Source organism: Sturnira hondurensis, unplaced genomic scaffold (assembly GCF_014824575.4).
Source record: "Sturnira hondurensis isolate 20B ecotype Veracruz unplaced genomic scaffold, ASM1482457v3 Scaffold0021214, whole genome shotgun sequence".
Lineage (NCBI taxonomy): Eukaryota > Metazoa > Chordata > Mammalia > Chiroptera > Phyllostomidae > Sturnira > Sturnira hondurensis.
The window spans coordinates 6,903,467-6,926,303 of NW_028093845.1; the positions used below are offsets into that span (position 1 = coordinate 6,903,467).

General features: G+C 39.2%; 1 protein-coding gene across 1 annotated transcript in view; it reads left to right on the forward strand.

The window, feature by feature from the left end:
* COL25A1 (collagen type XXV alpha 1 chain) overlaps positions 1-22,837 on the forward strand; it is a 483,313-nt gene that overhangs the window by 350,191 nt on the left and 110,285 nt on the right.

Here is a 22,837-nt window from a genome sequence, read left to right on the forward strand (position 1 = left end):
TTTACTTAACCCTTGCCTCTCTCTAGCCCTAATGAATACCCTACTCATTTGGTACTGAATGTATTGCCTGTGAAAAGGGAATTGATATAACACAATAAAAAGAAATAAATTGTGAGAAAATTATGTTAATGCTTTCCAGATTCAGAAGTTGGCATGGAAACAGCAAGCTTGTTAAAATTTGCAAATGTTCTTGTTATATTTTATAATCAGAGTTCTCTTCTGAGTGTTCTCTGTCATACTTCAAACTACTAAGAGCTGGTATATTGAACTGAGCCCAGGAACATTTGTAAATCTGTCCTAGTGTGGGCCCGTTTAAAAAAATAAATTACCTTTGCAAATAATTGTTGATGTGTAGACAATATTTCCCTTGGAATTCAGCATTGTAAATTATACCCCAGTTGTCAGTTGCATACCTGAGTTCATCAAGTAAGAAAAAGAAAAGGAGAATTTGGGAAAGGTTGAGGAAGAATAATTCTACCTATTTTACATGATTTTAAAGCTTGTACATCTTTGTTTAATGTAAAGGAATTTGTAAGTAAACCTATATTAATACAGTGAGGTAAACTTTTATGTAAATATTTAGAAGTAAAAGTGAACATTTTTCTTAAAACAACAACTTGTAAGCCTTTCCACAATAAAATAGTGGAAAGCCTGATGTTTGAGTCCTTAACTGAAAATTCTGTTAGTGACTACAGATGCTTTAAAGCAAAACCAAAATCTGATCCTAAGCACGTCCTTTGGGAAGGAATTCTGGAGAATGACACCAACCAGTCAACAGAGCCATTGAATTTTCTTTTAGTGTTTTTAATATAGTGATCTTTATAATAAAATAACTATTCATTCCATTTTAGAATGTAAAAGAGATTTCATTTGTCCACACTTTTGCTTATATCAACTGTAATATTCTCCTTTTTACTTTTTTACACCACACATATATGTATATGTGTATGTGTGTATACATGTATATACACACATATGTATTTATACACACGTATACATATACACAAACATACCTTACAATCTTTTCAGGCTCATGTGTACCATTTCACATTTTTTTGAAAATAAGTGCAATGAAAGATTTTACATGAAAGAGAATAAATGTATATACATTTAACATTCATTTATATTTCTTTTGTTTGAATTTTTACAAATGCTGCTCTCTACAAAATATCTTTGAAATAATTTAAATTGATTTATTAATGACCTCTCAAACACAAAACTGTACAAAAGATTTCATTCTTTTGTGTCATATTTAAGCAAGTTAATTGTCTCTTGAATTAAAACATGAGTCTTATGTTTATTAACCCATATAATGTGGAGCTATATTTTGCACAAATGCCTGCAAATGAAGCATATAATAAAATGGGGGGGGAGATAGATTTTGGGTAGATGACTTTCAATATTATATAACAAAGAGAAAGCAGGCCTTCAGATAAAAATATCAAAATCTGTATGTGAAATGGACAAAATTTGAACATACTATACTTGGTAATGTCTATGAATACTGAACATATTGCAAATAGGAAATAGAGCAATTTATAAGTAATTTACATTAACACAATCCAACATAATTACCATCACTCTTTTTCCATCACTCTCAAAAGCAGAATTATCATTGCAACAAAAATGTTCATGAAGTGAATTAATCAAATAGAAATCAAGAACGTATGGAACAGCAGATTTTTAATGATGCGTCAGGGTTTGCAGAAGGGACTAGAATGCAAGACTGTATTTTTAATTCTTCCCTTCAGGATGGGGGGAATAATAGCTTATGCATTGACAGATCGTGTTTAGGAAGAACAGTTCCTGGAGTTCTGAATGAGATGGGTCTCTGGAAAGTCGTTTAGTGCCAGACAGCAGTGTCCTTTCATAGCATCCCAGCACTAATGTGTCCAGCAGCTCCTTGCAGCAGACACAGCCTGTAAATCACAAGTGGCAAACAGGACTGGCTTTGTAGGGAAAGGATGTCAGTGGTGAGATCTCACTTCAAATGCAATTCTATAGCAACTGTGGAGCGAGGCAGGAAGCCTCGATTCTCATCTCTTAGAAGCCAGTTAAATTTTGTTTGAAAAATGTCTGTGTTAAGAGAAACCCTTCCTTACCCCCATTTTTATTAGCACAAATAAACTTTTGAATCATTTAACACATGCACAAGTAATAGTTACAGTAATAATGATGATGATGTACCATCATTGTTCCACATGGCAAGAAAAATTGCTATTAGCTTGTGAGTCTAACATGAATCTGATGATCGAGGAGCCCGAATGCTGGAAAAGATGATAACAAAATCCCCCAGTGTGGCATTCAGAACATCCAGGAACGTGTAACAGAGGACATTCTTTCCAGGCCAGGAACTTCAGTGAGCTACAAGACTGAAGGAATTCATTAGAATTGAATAGAAAAATGATAGTGAGTAAGCAAAAGGAGAGGGAAATGGGCGTGGCAGAGTGTCCGCATCGTTCTGGCTTGAAGCCTGTGTGATGCGACATGAGACAGCAGGAACCAGCTATAACTGGAGGAAGTTGAAGAGAACAATAGGTGGCAATTGCTGCCTCATTTACCTTGTCTACAAAAGAGCACATCAGCCTGAGCATTCTGAGTTTATTGGCAGGTGAGAAAAAAAATAGGAGACACCATCAAAATTTTAATTAAGAAACCATTTAGCTGTTTTTTAAAAATATCTATCTTCACACACACCTTGGGCTTTTCCAGAGGCTTATTTTTAGAAGCTGAGTTAATTAATCTATTTATCTAAACTATTAAAATTTTGGCCCACCCTCGAAGTATCTCCCCCGAGTTTCCACTCCATCATGACTTAGAGGAGGTCATTATGTGTGAGGTTTTGGGGACTGGAGAAGGATTTCCCCTCGGAGGGAAATCCTTCCACGGGCAAGTAGGAAGTGGGAAGTGTAGAGTGAAGGATGTGACTGGGGGCATGATGCCCAAACCCAGGATGCACCAGAAAATCTGCTACAACATGCCCAGTGCTAAATTGAGAGTTGGAGAAGACTGTCATATTTTGTTTTTTCCAAGGTTTATAAGTTGTTTTCTTTTTTTAAAAGATTTTATTTATTTATCTTTAGATGGGAAGGGAAGGAAAGAGGGAGAGAAATATCAGTGTATGGTTGCTTCTCATGCATCCCCTGCTGGGAACTGGCCTGCAACCCAGGCATGTGCCCTGACTGGGAATCGAACCACCATCCTCTGGTTCGCAGGCTCGTGCTCAATCCACTGAGCTACGCCAGCCAGGGCCTACAAGTTGTTTTTCTTATTAGGAGTTATGACACTTGCCTTTTCTCACAATTGAACATTTAAACTATTATACTGTATATTATTCTGTATTAATGCCTGCAAATGAAGCATAGAATAAAATGTGGAGGAAAAGATAGATTTTGGGTAGGTGATTTTCAGTATTATGTAAGGAAGAGAAAATAAGCCTTCAGATAAATATATTATGATTTGTATGTGAAATGGACAAAATTTGATGAACATACTATAGTTGGTATATTTGTACATATATCAATTATATACATATATAGTTGGTATGTTTGTACATATACCAGTTAGTAACAGGTATTATTCCATATAGAGAGATATTTTATATACATATATACATGTGCATGGATATTTATGCAAATTGCAGTTGACTATACTATCTTTATGAGACAGAATTCTCCATGAGTATAGATTATTATTCACATACACAAGACCTAAACACCCACAAATGTTAACCTATTTTTATTTATACTCCAATTCCTACTAAGAAAAGGTAGACAAATATTCAAAGTGACCTAGAAAGTTTTGGGGGATTGAACTGATATATCTTCCTTAACTGTTTTTTAAAATTCTATTCAGTATGGCTTTTCAGAATTGCTTAGAGAGAACATAAATTAACTTTTAATAATTTAAGGCTTAATTTTCATTCTTTCATGCTTCGTCTGCAGGGAACACCATTTTTATGTTCGTTTGCGAAGTTCAATGGAAACGATCTCGGTGACAGTTCCTGACCATCGTATTGAACACGGGCTCTGACTCCCAGGAGGGTCCACTGACTGGGCTTCTTTTTGCACTAATCCTTAAGGGACAAATACTTGCTTTGATTGGAATATCAGAAAAAAGTTTAAGACTTAGTCCAGAATTCAGTTGCTATTTCTTAGCCACCTTATTCCTTTATATTTCTTAGCGCTCAAGGAAGTCGGAAGTCCTTAGAATATCAGCACCAGAATTTTCTTTTAGGAATATAAACTTTTTGGTGTGGAATGGACTCAAACATCATTCCAGAATTGCTTACATTAATATAAGTTACAGCAGCACCTAGTTTTTTCAGTCTTGATTCTTCTTCACTCTCAATTTATTTCTATCCTTCAGAACAGTTATTTGAGAAGGTAAACTTTGGAGAGGCGGTGAATCATTAGCAGAGCTTTATCACATGTTTCGGAAATTGGAAATTATTTTGTCTTCATTAGAATAGTTGATATCCACCATATGGCAAAAGCTGCTAGCTAAAATTTAAGCATTTCTATTGATTTTTTTTACATGTATTTGATTTTATGTCTCTGTTGTTTAAAGAATTTATAAGCTATGTGGCAATCAATATGATTTTGATAATTCCTTAGTAAGAAATATTTTACCTTTTATTAATATGTTATCCTTTCTCTGCCAAAGAGTTAACTACTAGGTTTAAATTAAGAACTTCACCTGGCTGGTGTAGCTCAGTGGATTGAGCGCAGGCCTATGAACCAAAGGATCCTGGTTCGATTCCTAGTCAGGGCACATGCCTGGGTTGCAGGCCAGTTCCCAGCAGGGGACGCATTAGAGGCAACCATACATTGATATTTCCCTCCTTCTCTCCTTCCCTTCCCCTCTAAAGATAAATAAGTAAAATCTTTAAAAAATAAAATAAATAAATTAAGAACTTTACCTCTGCACACATCACTTTCATTTTCTGACATAAAATAATATATAATATTTCTGCTTTGATAAAATTCCTGTAGGACCTTCTGTGTTGAGATATTCTAGAATACAGCATTACAAAGACATTCTGTTTTAGTCACCTCTTTTGCTCAGTACAAAAATCGCCTTTCAGTCTTACACCCTTTTGTTTAGCAGTCATGTGCAATTACTTGGTAATAGTGTGAAAGGAAATGAATTTTGAGGAGTTTCAGGAAGGAGGGCATATCTGGAAATCTAGTAGACATTTTGGATTTGTTCATAAAATTAATGTAGAGCTTTACGACTTCACCCTTCACTTCAGGCAGAAAAGTCAAACAAAATCGGAATGGAGGAAGCTCGCCATGTCACCAGTGCAGTGTTGAATGTGAAAGCTGTAACTCTATACTGGTCTGTGGTATTACTCCTACTCCGAAGCCACGTAGTTGTAATAAAACGTGTCAGAGAAGAATGCAAAGTTTGAATCATGACATCTACCCACAATTTTATATAGTAACTGGTATAATAACTCAAGTTTTTAGCATGTGTCAAATGAAATGGCATGCGCCAACAGGGTTGTAGTATGAGAAATTGTTGCATTCGATATGGGATTTCTTTTCAGCGTGGAGAGCAGCAGGCTTGGTTGGAGCAGGGGAAGGAAACTCATTGTCGTCATTTTTTCTTCTTTTTGAGATGCGTACACTATCTTATGCCATCTTCCCTCTGTGTTCTGAATTAATCATTCCCATGCGGCCAATTAGAGGCTGCAAAGTGTTAGCCAGTGGACCAGAATCTGATAGGAGACAAATTTTGGTTGGCTTTCATAAATTCAGTGCTAACATTTTAATACTGGCCCATTTCAGATTAAATCTTATCTTTTCATTTCTCTTGGAATATTGGAAGATGCTGACAGATCTGAAGAAAAAGAACTAATTTGGGTTTAGTATTATTTGATCCCTTTTTTTAGTATTATTTGATCCTCCTCAATAAACATGCATTGAAACCCGGTTTGTCTAAGTGTAATAAATACAGAATTTGAGGGTGAGGTCCAGAGAATTAAAAAAAGATGGCATGAAAAAAAGGATCCTACTAGGTAGATTGTATTTCCTTTTCCTTTTCTGGAAAAGAGGTGTATGCATTTAAAACAATTTTTATTACAGTGTTTTTAGCTCTTGAGTAAAATAGGACCTAAAAATTACTCTTTTAAATTAGAATTATTCATCTTTATGGCAATGCCAGAAAAGGTTTCTAGATAATCTTCATGGACCTATTTTAAAAGAATGGTGAGGGGAAGGTAATATGGTCAAGACAAACTCACTTTTCCTGTGAAATTCTGATTTTCTCTTATAACTGCAAAATAAACCCACTTCACAGCCAGCCAATTGCCCAAAACTTACACAGGGCAGCCTGAGCTCCCCGTTTCTGACTTGGGTTCAGACACTTCTGGCGGCAAAGAGGCCACTCTCTTCCAAAGCAGACTATTCTAATTATAGGCGGTGCTATATATCACGAAGCATTTCATCATCCATTCAACAGATGTTTATTGTTCCTTCTTTTGAATCCACGTCTGCCATTCTCTGCTTCCTATGTGTTCAGTTTTAGTGCTGCCTTCTGAACTAGTTCCCTTCATACATGACAACCCTTAAGTGATTTTCAGGAACCACTGAATGAAGCTTGAGACTAGAATGAATGCCCAGAGCCCTTCTGGTCCAAGCCCTCAATCACTACATCCCTCCATTAGTGCCAGCCCAGCCTGAGCCTGAACACACCCTGTGAGGTGGTGGTGATGCTCTGGGTACAATTCTGAGTTTATTTAAAATTGCTTTCCTATCCCATCTCATCTTCTGTGCTCCAACCCCAGATCCTTCATCCATTCCACAAGTGACAGTTTTGTGTCTTCTTACTCTTCTGGTTATGCCTATGTCCTCTTTAAAGGGTAATACCTAGAGTTTAAACACATTAATTCAGTTCAGTCCAGCCCAAGTGAAATATGGTAACAAGCATTTCCTGCTTATGGTTCTGTTTGTTAATATAGCCTGAAATTAGTTTATCCTTAAACAACATTGGTAGTCATATCATAATTGATGTGTAAGAGTATTATCAACTTAAATTCTAAAGTCTTTTTTTTTCACTATTACTAACCCTTAGCTCCCCAACTGTGTATTCATATAGTCTGTTTATTGGACCTGAACAATGTTTCTTACTTTTATTCCCGTATAATTAGTACACTCTTTCCTTTCTGGAGTCTAATTCTGCCATCCAACAAATATGACATCTCTTCTATCTCATATTCTGGACATCTGAGCTGTAGATGCAGAAATCATTTCCAGACCCAGAGTTCAAGAAGACTAATCTGATTCGTGGATACAAATGTTGAGTGGGGAAAGACTGAGAACATGAACTGTGTGACCAGTTAGGCAGTATGACCCAGGTGAACTGTTCAACAAGCTATAAATCCATTATTTTCATTGGTTTTCAATTCAGGTTCTGTAATTTAGTATCTAAGGATAATAGAAGAAACCTTAATTTAGCTCTTGTTGTAATCCAGTTATATAGGTACATCCACCTTCTCATAACCCTTTTAAATAGGAAATAAAAATTGTATTTTAAACTTCACTTTTTTCAGATGTTCACCAATAATCTTTTAAATAATTCTCATCTTGACTCCATCAATAAAATTTTACTAATCTGTCTATATTTAGTAGGATTTATCTTGTTCTTTATGTTTTCTTCTACTGCTTCTTTTACTTTCTACAATTTCTGGAAAATCTGAATAATTTGGTAATTGTTTTGCACATGTTCTGTATTTTGAAAGTCATTTCTTAAGGCTAGTTTAGATTCTCAAAATTTTTACTTATCGTTTATTTTTCTTGGCATTTTATACTACCAATATTCGTACCAATATTTAATTTAAATATTTCTATTTTTGTGTGTGACAGAATTAGAAGCTAAATAGGACCTGGCTACAAATGATTTCTTCTAATTGACATTTAACTCTCAGTTGACCTCAGGCCCATTCTTTTATTCTTCTTCTAATTGAAAATACTGCTGTTTCCCATAGTGTTTTCCCCAAGCCCCGGGCCCCGGTGCTCCTGATGCGGATCTCACCATCCCTCGCCATTCTGCTATAGGAAGCTTTAGTGTGACTTCTGCTTCCTTTTTTTTCCTTCCTTACACCTACTCATGGCAGCCACAGTGAAGGACATTCTACAAAGAATGAGAGAGTGGAAGGGAAATTAAGGACCTAAAAAGTCACAAACTGGATAATGTTTTGAACTATTCAAAAGTGGACTCTGGCAGTTCCTTTAAAAATATTTTTTTCAGTCATCTTTGCTTCATTCCATTTTCCCAACATTTAATAATTGCCCCCAAATATTTCACAAGCCAAGAAATATGGATAATTGTTCGATTCATGTTTGTGAAGCTTCATCTCAACTGTGTGTGATGTTAGGAAGCTTCATCCCAGTGCTGGAAAATGACCAGGTATTTTTCACCTCTGAGTTCCATAATTGCTCATGTCCCGTGTCACACAAGGAGAAAGATTGCCTTGTGTGTCAGTAATGCAGTTTCAATGATGACGTGATAGGTGTACATCTTGTAACTTTTTAGTCACATGTGGGAATCATTAAAGTTGTAGCCGATGAGGTGGTAAAATGGTTATTTATCTGAGTAAACCAGATGCCACCTGGTTTTTAAAACATAAACTTTATTCTTTATGGGTGATGAAATTGAAGACCCACTAGAGAAAAAAGATAAGACCTATGAAGTATGTTTGTATTTTTGAAACTGAGCTATTACTTTTAGATCTGAGACATCAGAGAAATATTTTTTTGTTGCTCTTTATACATATATGTACAGGGCCTGTCTGGGAAAAGTCCAGCCATTGTTAATACAACGAGAACAGTTTACACATCAATATAATCTGGCAGCCGAGGAGAGTGGACTGGAATGCACATGCATGAAAAATGATGACTTCATTGTACTAGTCAGTGGGGGCGGTAGATGCCGTTGAGTGAGCGTGTGTGCATGTGTGCTTCGCATTCAGAATGACTAAGCATTCAGAATGACTAAGCAAGTAGAGCAATGAATGTGCATCAGATTTTGCATTAAGCTTGAACATTCCTCCATAGAAACTATTCGGATGATTCAGAAGGCCACAGCTATGGGCAACTGGTGATTGACAGCTTCACCACAACAGTACACTCACTCATGCCTCATGTCTTGTGCAGAGTTTTTGGAGAAACAAAAAATCACTCAGGTGACTCAGCCCCTGTAGAACTCAGATTTAGAACCCTGCGACTTCTGGCTTTTCCCTGAACTGAAATAACCTTCAAAAGGGAAGAGATGTCAGACCATCAATGAGATTCAGCAAAATTCGATGGGGCACCTGATGGCAGTTGAAAGAACTGTGTGAGGTCCCAAGGTGCCTACTTTGAAGGGGACTGAAGTGTCATTGCCCTGTGTACAATGTCTTCTTCAATAAATGTCTCTATTTTTCATGTTACGTAGCTGGATACCTCCCGGACAGACCCCATATACATTGTTTCATGTGCTGAAATGCAAAAACAAACAAACAAACAAATGGTTACTTTGTGTGTTTTTTCTTTACTGGTAAATAAGGCAAGCATTTACTTAATGTTTACTAAATTAAAAGACCATGTTACATTTTAAATTAATTCTTGTAATCATAGGAAAAAAATATTGCTTCTGATATATGTGGCAAGTTCCTTTGATAAATAGAATATTAAATACATCTAAATAGAGAATTGACTTATTATAAATTGCAGCTTTGGCTTATTTTGAGCCCTTATTTTCACTAACTTTCCCAGACTAGTTAATCTTTACTCTTCACATTTTTGACTGGGTTATTATCATCTAATTATTTGAAATCAGAAGGTATAAAAGGAAATTTGAGGTAAAAAAGAATTTGAATATTATCAATGTAGTTATTACAAGTAAATTATATGTGCAAATAAATATCACTTTAAAAAGTTAAATATGATAAACATGATAGGTTAAATTTAATATTAAAGATGTATTGTATTTCATTAAATAATACCATCATCAACCACAGCCACAAAATTAGAACCGCAAATTAGAAGGTTTATATTATAATCTGTAGTACCCACATCATTTAAAAGTTTAGACTTAATTTCACAGAAGTCAGGAAATTCTGTTCTGAGATTGCCAAGGAAACCGTGACTCGCACATCGAGAACAACAGCCTTTTCCTTAGGGGCTCCATCCAGTCAAGGGACTCCTCCCAAACAGGCCCATCAGTACAGGAGGCAGTGCTGCCTTTTGTAAGAGGACACACCCTGCTCTGCTCTTCCTCCTAGAGGTTCTGTGTAACAGTCATATCGGTGAGCTTTTATGATTTCAGCGCCAGTGTTCAGTGTTAAAGCCCGCGACTGATGCAATGAGAACTTGTAACCCTTTCTTCAAAAGCTAGTACAGCAGAATGAAGCTCCTTCGATGGTTAATCATTCCGTTCTGAAGCAGAGCCCTCCGCACTTGTCTCGTTTCTAATTCAACGTGCAAAAGCACTAGGTCAGAGATGGTGCCGGTGGTCTGTGGGCCACATCCTCCTGTCAAATGTAGTTTCATTTGCACTATGAAACGTTTTAAAGTAAATTTTAATTGGTAGCAAGCATGTAAAATCTGAAGCATTTATTAAAAGGAAACCCTTGGATTTCTGGCTTCTCGTGAAGTGCGTGAAGCTGTGGCAGCTCCAGCCCAGCTTGCCCGGCAGCCAAACCAGTTGTGTCCTCGTTTCCGCCAGCCTTGGCTTGGCTCCCGTTCAGCCCTATCTCCCCACGCATTTCTGTCTTAAGCCGTCTCCCTCCTTATGTTTTTAAATGAAAGGATAGTTGCCATGCAATGTCATATTAGTTTCAGGTGGACAACGTAATGATCCTGTGTTTATATGCCTTACGGTGTCGCCACCGCTATCAGTCTGTTGACCATCTGTCACAGTCCACACTTACTACAGTATCATTGACCATAACCCCCATCTCTTATTCACCCATCCCTCCACCCCTCTCAGCCTCTGGCAAGCATCAGTTTGTTCTTTCTGTGAGTTTGTTTCATTTTAATTTTGTTTGTGTATTTGTTTTGTTTTGTTTTTTAGATTCCACGTATAAGTAAAGTCATACAGAGTTTGTCTTTTTCTGTCTGACTTATATAATCTTTTAGATTTCACTTAGTATAATACCCTCTAGGTCCATTCATGTTGTCACAAATGAAAAGATTTCATTCTTTTTTATTGCTGAGTAATATTCCATCGTTTATATGTACCATTTCTGCAACCATCTCTCTATTGATGGGCACGTAGTTTGCTTCCATATATTGACCATCTGTCTGGTCCTTTAAATTTACCCCATGTGCATAAGTGATATCAAATATGAAAATAATTATAGAGTATTCCAACAGGCCTAAATTGCGATCAAAATTTCAGTCCCATGTGGAAACATGCAAATTTCAGGGGCATTTTCAAGCCACGGACTATTTTAGTTTTGTGTGATTGAATTGACCCTGAGAAAAAAGTAGGGTATAGACCAAAGACGGATGCAGTGTTGGCGAAAGGGACCAGTGAGGTAGTGGAGGACGGTACCTAGAGTAGTTCTACTCCAAGTCACATTACTCTCACATCATATTTGCATTTGCAATACAAACTATGAATTATGGTGCCAAACTAATAGTCTCTTAATTCTCAAGGACCCTTCCTTCCGAGGTGGGACAGTGCCGTGGCAGCACGGCACGTGCTAAACCCTTCCAACAGTTTCTTTGCATTGCTAAGGTCAATTTTGAAGAGCTCCACTATTTCAGAGGGCTATCAGGCATTGGCCGTGGGCTCACATTGATTTAGGGAGGGGGTGAACTTGGGAGGCAGCAGAGGAAGTACAAGGATAACTGCGCCCGTTACAGCTGAGCCCCATCTGAGCCCTGTGGGACTCTCACCAGCTCTTTTACCCACTGGCTTCCAGCCACCTACCTCTCCTGTTGGAGGAAGAAAAGAGGCTGCCTGCCAGGAGCATGCCCGAGGAGTTTGGGAGTCCACCAATCTAACATCACACAAAGGAAGTTTAGCAAATACCCATGAAGCCAGACACTGAATAGAGTTTCTGGGAACCACAGGACGCTTTTGCTTTCTCCCCCAGAATGAGGAATGCAAAAAAAGTTGAATTTTTCTCACAGGCTACTGGGCAATTGTCTGTTTTCCCTTCAATATAAAATGCCCTGTCAGCTAACAAATCCCCCGTTTTCTTGGCACTGTTCTTTCCTAATCCTGCTGTGCCCCCTCTCCCAGAGGGAGACTCTTTCCTTTCAGAGAACGGACAGGGTGTATGGAAGGTGAGGCGAGCCCTTGACCTGGCAGTCTCTGCCAAACAGCAGCCTCGGTTGTGTGGAGCAGTACACACACGATGTCACCACAGTGCATGCTGCCATGGCACTGTCCCATCTCGGAAGGAAGGGTCCTTGAGAATTAAGAGACTATTAGTTTGGCACCATAATTCATAGTTTGTATTGCAAATGCAGATTGCACAAAGTTTGGATGGAGTAGAATTAGTTTGCTTTTGTGTTATTATTTTTTTGAAGCAGGGTTGTGAAGTAAATTATTATGCAGTGTTTGGTAATCAAATTGGTCTTCTAAACAAGACTTGGGGAGGTTGTTCTTTTTTTAATTTCTAAAAGAACAAAATTTTCAGATTTCTGTTTTTGCATTTACTTGCAAAATATATATGCTAATTATAATGTGCTTATTTATTCATTAAAGCAGTTAATAAAAATAAAAAGATATGTACTAGATAATTCATAAGGATAGTTCTGATTAAAATTAAATTGAAATTATGAATGTAAATTTATTTTCATTACCATAAACCGATATAAATTATAATATAAATTTAGATTGCCATCTAGACAAGGTATTTGCGAGACTAGCCTATATTAACAAGTTTTATTGACTGAAAATAAATTAAATGCCTTAACTTCAGAACTCACTACTGTCTCTCTAATCTTTAGTTCTGCTAAAGGATCTTTCATTTCAACTTTGAAACAAACTCACAATCCTTTCTTGAAAACCTCAGAGTCAACTGTGGTTCAGAATTTAAAGTTTTAGGCATCAGAAAGCTAATACTGTTCATGCCCCACTTACTGTCTGGCACCCTTGGGGACCCGGAGGCTCCAACACGCAGTTTCTGCGGCGAGACGTGTGCATGTCCATACTGAGAGGGGCCGTTAGTGACCACGAATGGCCTCACGTGTGTTCAAATCAATCTCTGACACCAAGTGAGCTCTCTGCAAACTTGGACAACCTTTAGTGTAAACTTATGAAAACAGCGTATTTGGGGGGACTTTAGATTTTGGAATGACAGAAAAGAAATCAAGGATTATACGTTCACTTTGAACCTATTTTTCGTAATTTTGTCAGGGTTGCCTTCCCCAGACCCTCTTCTGTCATGGCGCCTTCACAGTGTAAAAATCTTTTTGGCTTCCCACTGTGTGCCCCTTTAAAGCTTCTTTAAAGACCTTTCAAAAGTTATATCCTATTCACTTTTCCAGGCTCCTCTCTAAAAGGTATGGGCTTCACCCCAACCAAGTTCCACTTATCAGCATCCCCAGAAGGTGTTTTCCACTTCTTTGCACACTGCGTTTCAAAGCAAAGCACCTTGCCCACATCCACAAGTCATGTCACGCACTATCGTCCTATTCATCTTCCTTCTCCTGTCTCCAGTTCTACCTTTGTAGGAGCCTTACCCCTTCCCTAGTCAGAATGGGCTTACGTAGAATAATACCGCCTGCCCTCTGATTACAGCACTGGTTTAGTATAGTTTCCATGTGAATTGATAGTCGTGTGCTAACTTCCCCACCCAACTAGATTTAAACCCATGCAGCTTTTTCCACTGTACTTGGTATAAGCATGCAATTTACAAGACGTTGGTTACATGGAGGAATGAATACATTAGTTGATGTCTTTCTTGGTCTCATCAACCTGATCACCCACAAGGAACTTACACCCTGTGGTCCTTGCTGTTGCCCTTACCCTAAAGGTTCCCAAAGGGAGAATTGGATGGAGATCTCCAGGGAGCACCCAGAACTCGACAGTCGCTGCCTTCCAAGTGTAGCTTTAGTGTTGCTTTGGAAAAGGAAACTATATTTCATCTTTGGTTCCAGTATTCATCCTGATGATACTACCAAGAAGCCAAGGCGTCCCTCCCCTTTGAGAGCAGCCAGCTGCTGAGGGTCTGCAGGGCTCCTTTGTTCTGTAGGTCTCCACCTGAAGAAGTTTCCTGGGGGAAGTCCTCCCTGGCCCGCTGGCACGGTGCAGGTTTCCATTCTCTGCATTCTCAGAGATTTGTGTTGTCAATAGTCTTCATATTTACTTTTGGCATGTGAGTCTCAATCCAAAAACTCAGGTCAATAAGAAACAGGACTTAATTTGCTGTAAAATTTTATTCCTGAATCTCAGCCTCCATTCTTCTGGGCTGACAAAAATAAAATAAACATCAGTCTTCTTGGGATGTCCACACTTTCCTCCACCTCTAGGACTGCTTCATACTTCTGGGGGCCTTACAGTATCAGAAGATCTGGGGGTGAGAATAGAGAGGCACCTGGCCTTCAGCTGTCAACCACACAGTTTGCTGCCGAGAAGGCTGTGTGACTTGATGACCTGCGTGGCCCTTTGGATACAGCGTGTCATTGCTGCGTTTGGGGGCATAGGAAGCTTTCTGCTACATCTGTGCCACCCTTCAGACTGGGGGATCTTTTGCAAGACTCCCTATGTTCTTGTGCCTCTGGACACGTCACACAGCACTTTCTTCCAGGAAGCTATTGCTGCCTTCCTGGAAGTGCTGCTGGGAAGCTGCGCTAAGGCCCCCCATGCTCTTGGGGACCACAGATCTCCTTCCTGTCTTCCAGATGGAGGGAGTCTCTTTCCAGATCTCCTTGTTTGTAGAACTGTTGGTGGACAAGTTTTGTTTCCTACCCTTCCTTATACATCTTCTAAGGCAATGTCAGATGGCCAATTGAAAGGTTGATTGAGAGCAAAGGAAATGAAAAAATATAAGAAAAAAGCATAGATAAATATATTAAAAGAAATCTCAGCCACATTGTAATTGCTTGTTTAATGTCTTCCTTTCTTGGTTAGATTCTGAACTCCATGAAGCCTGGGATAAAGCTTTCTAATCTGAAAGTCCAAGTATTGTGTCATTTGTGATAGGATTCTGTGAGATTCTTCTTGAATTAATGAATAAATAAATGGGAATGAACTCCAAAGACTAGATCTGTGAAAGTATACTGGCTAAGAGGGCAGACTTGGGAGAAGATGGCCAGGGTGCGAACCTGGACTTTCCTGTTCACACTTAGGTGGGCAAAATCCTTAACCTCTTCATGCCTCAAATTCTTGATCTGTCAGATGGTTGTTGTGAGACTTTTTTTTAGGATTCTATTTTTAGAAAGGGGAATGGAGGGAGAGAAACATCAATTGTCATTGTCCCCCAAATGCCTCCCACTGGGGATTTGGTCCACAACCCAGGCATGTGACCTGACTGGGAATCAAGTTGGTGACCCTTTGGTTCACAGGCTGGCACTCAATCCACTGAGTCATACCAGCTAGGACAGTTGTTGTGAGAATTTAAAAAGTTAATGTTTATAATACCCTTAGACTAATGCCTGGCACTTAGTATGTATCATATGAATGTTGATCACTAGTATTACCAGTGTCCTCATTATTTACTATCTTTATTATTACTAATAAATCCTCAGACATGACTGTTCTCTTGTTCTAACAGAGAGTACAGCTCTGATCCAATTATAGCAAAGCTTGTGTAAGTCAAATTGATATAATTTTATTTTTGCATGATCTCCCAGACTACCAGACTGCTCTGTATTTCTACCCTGCGTTGTGTGCGCTCTGGTTCCATCGGGACTGTGCTGCTTCAGGAATTCGACTTCTTCTCACCTTCTGTTGGCCTCTTTCAGCCTTATGTCATTAGGAAGCACTGCCTCGAACCGTGCTCCTCCCAGGCTCCCTAATTAGATCGTATGTAACAGTCAGAGCCTTTCTCAGTATATGCAGTTTAGGCAGTTTTTCCTTATATTTTACACTTGCCATTATTGCAGTTTATCTGCCATCTTTCTGCTTGTTCACAGGTCCTTTGCAGTTGTCTTTGCATAGCATTTAAGTAGTTCCATATTTAATGATATTTGTCAATGTAGAGATCGCATCGTTCTCTCTCCTCTAAAAAAATTGGTAAACTCACACTTGTCATTTACACATAAAAAGGGAATTCCTGGAGTGACTAGGGTTGATATTTATAATAGAACACAACAGAATGGAACTTTGAGTGTCTATGCAAATGAAAGATTAACTTTGGGAGCCAGTGTTATATTTATCTACAGGAGGCTACTGTAGTTCTTTTCATAATTAGTACTTCCACAGGCAGGCTTGCTCAGTCGGTTATGAATTCTAATTTTCATAGGCCCAAATGCTCATATTATGCTTCTTCAAAGCATTTCTTTAGCTATTCTGAGCTTCATATACTTGATTTTTCTATTCAGACAGATTATACCATCCACCACAATGTCGAATGATTTAGCAGCAAATTTCTTTCTCTTGATTTCTTTCCTTATTTAGCTTTCTAACATTTCCTGCTGTTAAAGTTATTCTTTTACCTAAATACTTTTGCATCCTATTATAGTGTTGCCCCATCTGGTCTCTCTTAGCTAGAAATCACTTTATCAACTTCTAGGAATATTTATCTTTATTTATGCTGCACACATACCCACTATAGTGTTTATGTTGTAATGCATGACATATTTTGGGCAAACAGAATCGTGGTCCTATTTACATTATGGGAAAACTTAGGGATTCTCATTTCTCAGCACGACACACACTTTTCTTCCAATATGATTTGTATTGGAGCCCTCACTGACTTTTACAATGAAAATAATTGTTTTTCCTCCATACCTCTACAACCTCAGGTATACGTACTCTCTGTGCTTATCAGTAAACACCACTATCTGTCAGTGACATTATCTCTCTGGCCATTGTTAGCTTGTTCATACTATATTTGTAGAACACAATTAATGTTGCAGTAAACAGTGAAGTCAAGTATGTGTATCTGTAATTTTGAGTCATTTGCCTGTATAGGAGGGAGTTGACCTTCTTCCTGCTTCTACAACCACTTTTATTAATCCTTTCTGCAGTTGTCTCTTTCTCTGCTCATCCCTTAAATTGAAGTCTCTCCAAGTCTCTCTCTCTCTCTCTCTTTCCTAGTCTGTTCTGTCTACAGCCTCCCTATATGACTTGAGACAGCCCTATGACTCATAATTCCCACTTGTCTCCTATTTCATGTGCATATCCAACCTTTGCTCCTTGGCTGTCCATAGGAACCTCAAATTCAGCAGGTCCCTAACTGAATTCATCATCTGTAACCACCTACCTACATACTAGAAGAGAAAATCAGTCTCTTCTAGAGTTCCTTCTAACATCTTCTACTCCTCAAGCTGTAGACCAAGGACCACTCTCTGCTCTTTATCCCCGTGTTCTCAGCCAGGCTACAAGTCCTGCAAATTCTACCTCTTCATTATCACTCAAAACTATCAATATGTCTCTCCCTGGTTCTGGGGCACAGTCCCTCAACTAGACCATTGTAGCATTTTCCTGGGCAGTCTGCCTGTGTTTGGTTTCCCTCTTTCTGTGCCAACCACCATGCCTTCACTCAACTGGCTATGGAAGTCTTCCGTGGCTCCTCACACCTGGCATTAGGCACATGTGTTAGTTCCTTTGTAGTCCTTCTACTTCTCCATCAAAACAGTTGTCACCCTGTGTGATTACTGCCTGCTTACTTTTCCCCATTTCCCCACCAGATGTTCACCCCTGTGAGCTTGGGGTCTTACACACCATTCAATCCCCAGGGTCTGTCACAGTGAATGCTGCACAGAAGGCACTCAATAAATACTTCTTAAGTGTTGTGCAATGTTAGTTAAGCTTTCTTATATTTAAACTATAAATAAAGTAGAAAGAAATTATAAACACATAAATAGCATGATGACAAAGTCTGGAATTATAAGTCCTGGATCAAGTTTCTGGCTCTGTCATTGTCTTACTGAATACTTCTGACAACACACAATGTTTTCTCGCTGCAGCTCACTCATATAGCACTCATCATTATCGAGTATCTAATAAAACTGACTATGGCACCTTGAATTTATGGCCCCTAAGTAGCCAGAAGTGTTTCTTATGGATTATTTATTTGTTCAACATCCCTTTGGGGTAGGCCTGCGTCTTTCCTCCTCAAAGGTAGTGGATGGAGAGAGAGCTCCTCCTGCAGTGGTGTCCAACCCTGGTCCTGGGTGGTTGCCTGCTTCACAGCATGTCAGGAAGGTCCATGGAATGGTCTGAGTCTTTATGCTCTCAGGGCAAAATAGGTTCTATAATATGGTTTTATACCTTATCCAGTTTCTGAAGAATTCAAAATATTTGAGAGTGAAATTTGCACACATTATTTCATGATTTGAGCTTATTCCTGGACTCATTCTCCATGTTTTTCTGGAGATGCATTTCCTCCCCACACCCACTTGAACCATCTGTGTACCAGGCAAGTTTTCCAAGATGTAAAACCAAGTAAAATATGTCCGTTTCATTTATTTAGAAAGCTCTATGACTAGTAATACTGTGAAAAAATTTGGCATAGTTAGTGAAAAAGTATGCTCGCTGTGTGAACAGCTAGCAGAGCCTCACAGCGCCACACGAAGCCACGATCTGTAGAGGAGGGTCAGCACCAGTGCGCCTGCGGGAAGCACGGTCAGATCGGCATCCGTGCATGAGTCTGGAGGTAGCCCCTAACGAGAAGAGATTCTCCATCATCCTAAAGCGCTTTTTAAAATGTGTGAAAATTTTACATTCTGCCCCCAATTGTTTGCTTTAACGAAAAAAAGTTTAAAATTCTACTTAATATCCACAATTTATAAAGAACTTATACAACACCAAAAACCAAACAATCCAATTGAAAAATGAACAAAGGGCCTGCATAGAAAGAAACCTCTCCAAAGAGAACATGCAGATGTCCCATAGACATATGAGAAATGCCCAGTCTCACTAATCATCAGATAAATGCAAAGTAAAACCGGAATGAAATATCACCTCACACCTGTCAGAATGGCTATCACCAGCCCTGGCTGGTGTAGCTCAGTGGATTGAGCACGGGCCTGCGAACCACACAATTGTGGTTTGATTCCCAGTCAGGGCACGTGCTGGGTTGCAGGCCAGTTCCCAGCAGGGGACTCATGAGAGGCAACCATACATTGATATTTCTCTCTCTCTCTCCTTCCCTTCCCCCCTAAAGATAAATAAATAAAATCTTAAAAAAAAAAGAATGGCTATCATCAATAAATCAGCAAATGAGTGGTGGAGAGGATGTAGAGAAAAGGGAGCCCTCATGCACTGTTGGTGGGAATGCAGACTGGTGCAGCTACTGTGGAAAACAGTATAGAGATACCCCAACAAATTAAAAATGGCACTGTGTTATGATCCAGCAATTCCACTTCTGGGAATATGTCCAAAGAAATCCAAAACATTGATTTGAAACAATATAGCCACCCCTATGTTCATTGCAGTATTATTTACAATAGTGAAGATTTGGAAGCAGCTCAAGGGTCCATTAGTAGATGAGTGGATAAAAAAGCAGTGGTGCATTTACACAGCGGAGTACTACTTGACTGTGAAAAAGCAGGAAATCTTACCTTTTGCAATGGCATGGATAGACCTGTAGAGTATTATGCTAAATGAAATAAGCCAGTCAGAGGAAGAAAACTACCACATGATTTTACTTATTTGTGGAATGTAATGAACACAATAAACTAAAAAACAAAATAGAAACAGACTCATGGATACAGAGAACAGACTGACAGGTGACAAATGGGAGGAGAGTAGACAGCTGGGTGAAAAAGGTGAAGGAATTAAGTCAAACAAACTCATATACAGAGACAACAACATGGTGATTACCAGAGGGGAAGAGATGGTGAAGGGAGGCAGAAGAGGGTAAAAGGAGGATAGTGGTGATGGAAGGATATTTGTCTTGGGGTGATGAACACACAGTACAATATGCAGATGATATATTGTAGAATTGTACATTTGAAACTTATTTTTGAGGGAGGACCCCAACCCCCCCAGAATTATCTTCTGGAGGGTGGGCCCCTTGTAGTACAGACTTCGCCCACTAGGGGGGTGTCCTAGGAACCCATCTGGGTACCAGCTGGTGTTCTTGTGAGAGGAGGCATTCAGTTTCAGTGAATTTTTTTAAAGACCTTTTCAGCGTGTTTGCCTAGTTCATGATGGGTGATTTACGACCACACCTGCCCATGCCGCACTGAGTGCTGAGCAGTTTTTGACCAAAAATGGCACGACCCCCATGCCCCACTCTTCCTATTCACCTGATCTCACCCCAGATGACTTTTACTTCACTGGAAGAAAAAAGTCCTCACAGGGAAACATTTGCCAATGGGACCTAGGTAAAACAAAAAAATGGCAGAAGCACTAAAAGACATCAGAATCGATGCGTTCCAAACCGCTCTGAGCAGTGGAAAAAGTGTCTCGGTGGGTGCACTGCGTCAGATGGAGAGTGCTTTGAAGGTGACTGAACTTTAAATGGATAAGGATAAACGTAAAATTTTTTATAAATAAGTTTGTCCCCTCTCATAGTTTTATTTATTTATTTGTTTGTTTGTTTATTTATTTAATTTATTTATTTAGCAATGTCACCCAATAAATTCCATTAAAAATAAGTAAATAAACGTTTAAAATTAAATTCTTTACCATTAATTAAATGGACTCTTAAGGACGATGTGCCATGTTTATTAATGCCCTTGGACGCTCCCCGGACTCTGGCACGCACCCTTGAAGCATGTTCGCACTTTGAGAAGCACACGGTCCCGGGGCACCTGCAGCCCAGGCCGGGGGAGTTTTCTTAGAATGTAAGAGAATTCCTCTACATGTCCCCTCTCTACTTGGCTGTTCAGTACATGTAAACTCTTGAAGTCCTTCTGCTTGGTTCTTGTGAAACTGGTGAAATGCAGCCCTGAGCACCTAATTGGTAGCATGTGCTCAGTGAGGATGGTAGAGGGACATAAAATCAGCTTCCCAACACAGACGTGTTCTGCTTGAGGAGAAGCATCTGTCCGAGGTGAGAATGACCTACCCGCTTCCTCTTTAAATCTGGTTAGCACTGGAGAGCGAACTAAGCAGTGCTAAAGCTTAATGCTTTTTTTTTTCCTTGAGCATTTAGAAAATATGATCAAACAGCAAGCTGGTCATGCTCAGGTATAAGTACAAGAAGGGACTTATTTATACATTCAAACTTCAAAACATTTCTAAGGCCTACCATGTGTGCCGTTAAAAGGTTTTTAATTTTTGTTAGATAATCCCGTTTAGAGTGACATTATGATTTATTGCCACTAATCAAGATTCTGATTCCTCGTAGACTTCTTGTTTGTATCTGTTTTTGTTCTGTGTTACATAAATACGAGGTTTCTATATAAAATTCTGACTGTGTAATATAGGGCTAATGAGTCACAGATGGTAGGGGGCTGGCACGTTACCATCTAATAACATTTTAAACTCATATTCCATAGTAAAACAAAAGCAAATTGTACACATCTGTTTTCCAACTTGTAGCATTTCTGAATGTGTGTGGAGTCGGTGCTTAAAGGACGTTTTACTTAAGGAGAAGAAAAGGGGGAGAGAGCGGGTCACCCTGCAACTACCCAGCCATGTTTTAGCCTCATCAGAAAGGGTTTGGCCAAAGGGATGCGCTTTCTTCTGCTTGGCTTCCTGAGAAGCCCGGGCTCTGAAGAACGCGAATCGAAGGTGTTAGGGCTGAAGAGAAAGTCTCATACCACAGACATCATTTCAGTGCTTTTGTTGAAAAGAAAAGTATATCCCTAGTGAGGAGAAAATGCAAGAGAAAATGTACCCAAACTAGTAAAATTTAGAAACTAAAAATTTTCTGGCCTTTCCTAAAAATATTCTCAAAATAGATTTGGGTGGGAAGGGGAGGAGGGCAGTGAAGGGGCCAGAACGCAGGAAGGCGGCTGTATTGCCCTGGTGGTTGTTTATCTTATTTGTATGCTGAACATGTTCTGTGTGAAAACATTGAATAAGAGGCTCCCAAATTGCATGTTGTTGAGAAAAAAAAATAGAACAAAGGCAAAATTTCCCTCTCAGACCTACCCAGTTGATACCGCCTGGAGGGGCGAGTTATCACAGTGAGTGAAGCACAGGGCTCTCCACCGCCTCTCCCAGGCTCCCTGTTTAAGGAATTCAAAACCACTTCTCTGCTTCAAGGGGTTGTGTGAACTGTCAAGTTCTTTTGCAAAAGTTATGTGACAGAAGTAATCACTACAGAGTGTGACCATAACGCCCCCTGACATGAAGTACGCATGTTATAAGACACAGATTTCCATCCACCACCTCTGCAGGAATTCCTGAAACAGGAGAGACCTGAGAATCACCAGATGATTGGAGGGAGACATTTTGATATGTGGGGGGTAAGGCTATATTTTGTGAGGTGTACTACATTTATTCTGAGGAATACTGCTGATTGGACTGCAAAATTCTGTTCACGGTTGTCCCCAAAAGAATTAATACACACATTGTATGTCCGGAGTGGTAGAGTAAAAAGAATATCCGTAGAGGGGAATTCAAGTGTTGTTCTCATAACAGTGTCTGTAGTTATCTCCATTTTGTACATAAGACTCCAGACGTGTAAAGAGTGTATACTCGGCTCTAACTGCAAGGAGCAGTTACGAGGAGTTCCCATTCTGGCCCTTTAAGGAATGCGTCACCTGGGAGCCCCATGTGTCTGATTTTGTTTGTGGTTTGTCAAACGAGGCAAGAATTGGAGATGGGA